Source organism: Stylophora pistillata, chromosome 3 (genome assembly GCF_964205215.1).
Source record: "Stylophora pistillata chromosome 3, jaStyPist1.2, whole genome shotgun sequence".
Lineage (NCBI taxonomy): Eukaryota > Metazoa > Cnidaria > Anthozoa > Scleractinia > Pocilloporidae > Stylophora > Stylophora pistillata.
Window position 1 is genome coordinate 3,286,688 of NC_142521.1, and position 7,143 is coordinate 3,293,830.

The 7,143-nt window shown below is 37.3% G+C and overlaps 1 long non-coding RNA gene across 1 annotated transcript; it reads right to left on the reverse strand.

Moving 5' to 3' along the window:
* Positions 1 to 231: 231 nt before the first annotated feature.
* On the reverse strand, positions 232 to 1,159 carry LOC148734117 (uncharacterized). Its single transcript, XR_015998847.1, has 2 exons — positions 958 to 1,159; positions 232 to 593 (listed from the first exon to the last, which is right to left on the reverse strand). It is a non-coding gene; the product is annotated as an uncharacterized LOC148734117 (long non-coding RNA).
* Positions 1,160 to 7,143: the final 5,984 nt, after the last annotated feature.

The window sequence follows — 7,143 nt, forward strand, 5'->3', positions numbered from 1 at the left end:
GCGTAATTTTTTTTAATTCAATGGAAATCAATGCTTTAAGCCAACTAACTCAGACCGTATTTATCTTTTCTCGTCTGCTGTGTAATAAACTTTATTTATACGTAAACTTGAAGTTTATACTGATTGGCACATGGCATAATAAACGCATTAAAAAAGTTGAAGTCTCTGAAAGAAAGCTAAATTACATCATTGCCTTTTATAAAAACTGATATTAGATGCCCAAACACCATAGACGTTCGAAATTATTTCATTTATTCATGGATAACCACAATGGTTTTTTTACAACTTACAGGAAGTTCATTCATTACTTTATAAGTCCATTCTCTTCTTATGATATCAAAATCTTTCCATAACTTATGGCTCTTTAACTAACAGCAATCGAATTTTAAACTTATTTGCTTCGGTAATTCTATTCGATAGGTTAAACTAGCAAACGTCAAATGAAGTGATCCTCAATTCTCTAGTGGCCTGGTCGATCCAAAATTCCATGTTCCACTGTCCTCAGCTTTTGTCTTCTGTATCTGCGCACGCGCAGTTTCTGAGTCCATTACGCGACTTTTGATCATCGGTCCCACCTCAAGTTTTCGTTGTAGCTGCGATTCATAACACAGAAAATAAAAATCAACTTCATTTCATGGGATCCATGCTGCTATTAAGGTACTGAATAAACCATTAACTACTACTCATCAATTCATGCAAACAAATGAGACTGGTTTTCAGTGAGTCTCTTAATATAAGCTTAAGACGAACAAGAAAAAAAGACAGGTTTAGGCATCAAACCGCAAATCCCTTGAAAGCCTTAAAGTACTTCTCAGAGCTTGCTCTCGGTCGATGTATTACTTACGACGGACCGTTAAATTCTCAGTTGACTGAAGGACATTTTTATGAAAACAGATCCTTAGTCTGACATTCGAGTTCCCTCCCTTGTGTACAAAACATTTTATAACAAATAGTTACCTTGAAAAATCTTTTACCGACTTTGTTATACGTACTGTAAGCTTCTTCGCGCGCAAACAAAGACGAAAAGATGAAATAATGAAGTACCAGTACGCACAAAAACTTTAAGTGCGCCATTTGTCTTTAAACTTGGATCTCAAACTCAGAGTTATACAAGATTAAGGTGGCGAGACTGACTTGAATGTGTGGTGTTTCGTGTTGATATATAAGCCCTCTACACGATGATTCTGCAAAATTTCCTACACCCCTGGCTTCAGCATAGCTGTCACATTTGTCGTTCGCTGATTGGTTAAGACAATCTTTGCAAATGAGACCATGTTGTGAGAACACAGTTGGCGAAACACGACTGCGTACATCTTGTTTCTCCAGCTGTTCTTCCCATTCACGAGTGCCTCCGGGAATATTATCTACGTTGTGTCAAACAGGAAATTCCACACTTGGATTTCGCAAGGAGATCGATGGATTCTTCTCGTTCATTTACTGTTTTGAATATCAACTGCTCTCTAGTTTTCCATGACAGCTTAAATTGCGTTTTAAACTCGAATGACCGAGAGTTTCTGGTCTTAAAAAAGATTTTGAAATAAGCCTCTATATGTAAAGGTTCAACTCCCTCAAGGCTGATGTTGCTTACCCACGAACACATTGCCAAAGTATAAGAATATGCGAAACCTTAGAGCCTTATTGCGAAATTTTATGCTAAAATTTCCTCTTCTGAAAAGGTAAAGATATAAATTTTAGCAGAGTACTGCTGATTTTAGTTGATTCTTTTAAGTCAACATTTGAGTAAAAAAGGCTCCTTGTCTCGATTAGGTAGTAGTGCTTTTGCTAATTTCTGAAAAAAACCTCTTAAGTCTTGTTTCAAAACCTTTGAGTCCTATCTGTCAATAGTTTTAACCATGTTCTTCGGCGTTAACGTGACTATTTAAACAACTTTAGTCAAAGCGCAAAACATTTCAACTTAGAGCCAAATTTACCAAATGAATGGTGATTAGTAAATTGATAAGAGAATGGTAAAGAAATATTGTTCTTTAAACGTTTGTGCAGATCATCGCGATTGAAGAGTAAAAAGAAAAACTTATCTCCACTCTCAACTCGTGCAAACATTTTCACAAACGAAAAACGCAAAAAAAGGTAAGAAACTGCATCAGCTGTGGTGGGTTATTATCAAAGCTTCTGCAGGAGCCAGGAGGTCTGATTAGTCGACGACATCCATTAAACAATTGTAAAGATGCAAATTTCTTTAAGATCAGTTGACCACGTAGACCAAGCTCGTTGTAACTTGGTTAGAATCAGTTGTATAGGAAAAAAAAGAATCCTTTTCAGCCATCTTGCGGTATTCTCTGTTCCGTATTACGTCGATGATCATCGAGATAAATAAAAGAAAAACATGTATAATCTCAATATAACCGCTACCGTTAAAGCTGAATGCTACTACTTTCTAGAGAAGCTGCGAAATATTTTCTGGTTAGGTTGACTCATCATTTTTGTGATTATGTGACGTAGTTGCGATTCAAAGCGAAACTTATCGTTATAGTTTTTATCTTTCTCTAAGGTCTTTTAATTGCCACGTGCTCGTTTCCGAAATTGAGATTATTCTTTAGGCTACGATCGCACGTTACCTCGGTAACTTCCTTCATGTAATCATTTCAGTTGACTGCTTCGATATAAGAACGCCCGAAAAAATAATAAAAACAGAAAGATCCTATATTGGTTTGCGGCCTATCGCATGTACGTGCATGTATCAACCCGGGAATCGAAATTTAATTCTAGCTTAAGAAAATAACATTTACACACAAGACATTTCTCACCTGTCTTTTGAATAACAAAAGACGAGTGAGACGGGTGTTAACTTGTAGAAAATTAGGGATTTCAGTATTAATCAAGTGGACTCTTGCGTTTCTGTGACTTGTAGTAAATACCGAAATTTGATTGTGCAACGGAAGTATAAATAAGCACATGCATGGTTTTAGTTTAGTCGGAGATTAACAATGTATTTGGACATCTATGATTATCCTGTTGTCTCCGTTGGAAGGTGATATGTCTTTGGACATGTTAAAAGATCTTAGACATGACAGACCGCTTCTTTTTCGGTTTCATTCGACTAATTTATTCTTGTTTTCCTCTTTACCATGTTCCCATCAATGGCGTAGCTCCATTCTCCGTACATAAAACGCACACAACCCACAATTCCTCTGGCGGAGGACTACCGCTCGGAACTTTAGCTCCAAAAACTCTTAGACGGCCAATTTACATTCTCAGCTCAGGCAAAACCTCATAATCTTTTGTTTTTTCTTTGTACTTTAAATCTAGCATGCTTTGAGCGGATCAATAGAGAAAAGCTGGATTATTCTTTAGTTCTTACTTAAACAAGGTGTTTTGAAAACGCCTCAGTCCTTTTTTTATTTGTGTTTGTTTAATTCATCGTTGGTCATTGGCACATACGGTTTACCGTAGATTCCGCATGAGGCCGATGTACCTTTAAAACCAATTGCTTCAGGTGTGACTGGGAACACTTTTGCTTATGACTTGTCGGCTTAGCTCTGAGCTGACATCTCCACGGATAATTAATAAAAAATTCACTTCCATAGAAAAAAACATTCTAAATACAAAATGAGGCGTGTCCCTTGCAATTATGGACCTCTCAATTTAGGATTAACTAGGATGAAAGGTTTGAAAAGCTGCCTACTTACATTAGTAAAGTGCCGTCTGTCTTTATTTTGGCCGTTTGTTTGTAAGTTAAAAGGAAAAACATCAGATGGTCAACTTTTGGATTTAATAGTTTTTAACAAGGCAGAAGAAGTAAAGATTGCCAATTTTACTCATACTTCTCTTTAAGTAATATATTTCATTCAAGAAATTTTTTCCCCTGTGCGTAGATGAGTCTTGCTACCTTATTTTTTTAGTATTTTGTTACTCAGCCCAAGCTAGTGCAAGAAAAGTCAGGAAAGGTGGAAGGATCAGGAAAGATAATTTTTGCATGATATGAAAAAAAGCGAGAAACAGCTAGGAACACATGGGTAGCCTCATATATTTAGCCATGAAAAGCCTTTTATTATTCATGCAAGTTGCCTTCTGGATGGTCCTATATCAGTAAATACACATCCAAAGCTTTCCAAGTCATTCTACAGAAAATTCTTTGTTAGTTTTTCTCAACATATTTTATTGTTATTTGTAGTTCCTCATTTAGTTGTAACGAAGAAATTTTCTTAATTTTGGTTTTAATTGTACTTACAACCTAAAGCAAGCCAGAATTAAAAACTGACATCTAGTGAGAATATTTTTGAGACGACTAGTTTGTGGCAGCGGTATCACGTCAAATAAGACAACCTCCTTCAAGAAGTAATTTTTTTTTTTTTGCCACCTGCTTGAAATCGCTCTGTGCTTCTTTGTCCATCGTAGATTACATTTCCTGTGGGTACAGGACTGGCGGTGAAATATTTGAAATCCTTGTTAAAGAAAGAACAAAGACTGAATATTCTGCGATGAAGCTGAAGCTGAAATGAAGTTATCACGAGCGAGATTACTGAATTATGCTATTTGTAGTTATCACCTTTGTTGTTTCAGTATCATTGAAATTCAAGAATGAACGAGAATTTTAATCGTTATTTCCAGCATCTGAAACCCATTTGAAATAGATGACATTGTGTCATTAACAAATAGAGGGATAACTATAAAAAAACAAAACCTTTATACGAGGGCAGGAGTCCTCGGCTGGATGGGCTCCGGGCAAGGGTCTCAATGAGCTTAAAGCAGAAAAAAATTAGCACTTGTGTATAAAAATTGACAAATTTTAACCACTAGTCATAAAAAATTAACCATGAAAAAGTTTCTTTTAATCGAAATGGAGAGAAATTTACTGTTAGACATAAAATGACCAAAATTTTAAACGTTAGCCGTAAGAGCCATCATCCCATTGATGCCTTCGACTTCAACGCACGCTGTGAATCTTAGCTATGATTTTCAAACCTGATGTTTTAATAAAGAATTTACATTCGCTGCGAAAGAGAAGTAGAAATAGTTATACCAACTGAAGCGGGTTTTTCATAACAAAAGACTACGTCATCAAATACGCCGTGAGAGACGAGCCAACACGGCCCATGTCCTCCTCTTCAAGCACTGCCAAACCACAGTCGACTCCCGATAACTTGAAACCTCGCTAACGAACCAAAATGGATTTTCCCTGGTTTCCCTCATACATTTGTCGGCTGCAATTTGTTTACCTTCGGAAACTTGAACCCTCGATAACTCGAATCTCCCGTTAACTCGAAACAATTTTCGTCACAAGTAATTTTTATGTTTCATGGTTATTCCATGCACACTTTTTCCCTCGAAAACCAGAACCACGTCTTTCAATACGTAAAAAATCAAAACAAACAGCGATTGCAGTCCAAAACATTGAATATGTTTTGAAGAGGCCATATAATCTTCGTCCTTTTCTCCAACCGCTCAAACGCTTTGCTGTGTATTGTTTCAAGTTACGTGGTGTTCTGACTAAATGTTCCATATTCACTTGACTTCTTTATAATTATTTTGAATAAAATGTATACTGTATGGATATTTCCGATAACTCGATCCTCTTTCCATTTCCCTTCAAGGTTCGAGTTACTAGGAGTCGACTGTACTTCCGCCTTGTACTTCGCTCAGTATCCCTTTCTTACCAGAGGTAGCGCCACTAAAAATAATCTAAACCATTTCTTTTCGCGTTATTTTTTGATGGCTGTTAATGTATGAGGTCGAACAAAGAAAGGCGAGAAAGTCGACATTCTCCTATTTGGATGAAAACGGTGACACGCTAATAAAAATCTCAATAAATTTTCGGTTTATATTTTTGCTACAACTATGACAAAACATATAATGCACGATCCTCGCAGTAGAGAGCGCTATTTATGCAATAGCGAAAACCAGACCTGAAAAAAATCAGGCCGGTACGGGATTCGAACCACTGACCTTTCCGATACTAATGCAGCGCTCTACCAATTGAGCTAACAAGCCAACTGGGAGCAGGCCGGTACTAAAACGTTTCGGATTCATCACGAATCCGGAACAATTTCCTCTAGTGTAAACCTAGTCTGAGACTCATTCAAGGGTTGGCATAACTTTGGAGTGTAACCCCGAATATTTGACCAGGGAAAGCGTGACGTCACGACTGAGTTTACTCTCCCTTGTCTCAACGGATCTATCGACGGATGAGACTAATCTCTTTCCTTTCAAAAAATTGAAATACGAGCCAACTTTTTTTGCTAAAGTATTTTAGATTTCTCTCTAATGTTGCCTCGACGTAGATCAAATTTCTCAAGTTATTGTTTTGTCATATATTTTGAACTGCGGTATTAGATACGTATAATGCACGATCCTCGCAGTAGAGAGCGCTATTTATGCAATAGCGAAAACCAGACCTGAAAAAAATCAGGCCTGTACGGGATTCGAACCACTGACCTCTCCGATACTAGTGCAGCGCTCTACCAATTGAGCTAACAAGCCAACTGGGAGCAGGCCATTAAGTTGATTCGTAATAAACCCGTGACAATAAATCAGATACAATGAATATATATATATTTTCATAATATAATATATATTTTCATATATTTTGAACTGCGGTATTAGATACGTATAATGCACGATCCTCGCAGTAGAGAGCGCTATTTATGCAATACCGAAATTAAAACGGGTTTATTACGAATCAACTTAACGGCATGCTCCCAGTTGGCTTGCTAGCTCAATTGGTAGAGCGCTGCACTAGTATCGCAGAGGTTAGTGGTTCGAATCCCGTACAGGCCTGATTTTTTTCAGGTCTGGTTTGCGCTATTGCATAAATAGCGCTCTCTACTGCGAAGATCGTGCATATTATACGTATCTAATACCGCAGTTCAAAATATGTGAACTTCAGATATTCATTGTATCTGATTTATCATCACGGGTTTATTACGAATCAACTTAACGGCCTGCTCCGAGTTGGCTTGTTAGCTCAATTGGTAGAGCGCTGCATTAGTATCGCAAAGGTCAGTGGTTCGAATCCCGTACCGGCCTGATTTTTTTCAGGTCTGGTTTTCGCTATTGCATAAATAGCGCTCTCTACTGCGAGGATCGTGCATTATATGTTTTGTCATAGTTGTAGCAAAAATATAAACCGAAAATTTATTGAGATTTTTATTAGCGTGTCACCGTTTTCATCCAAATAGGAAAATG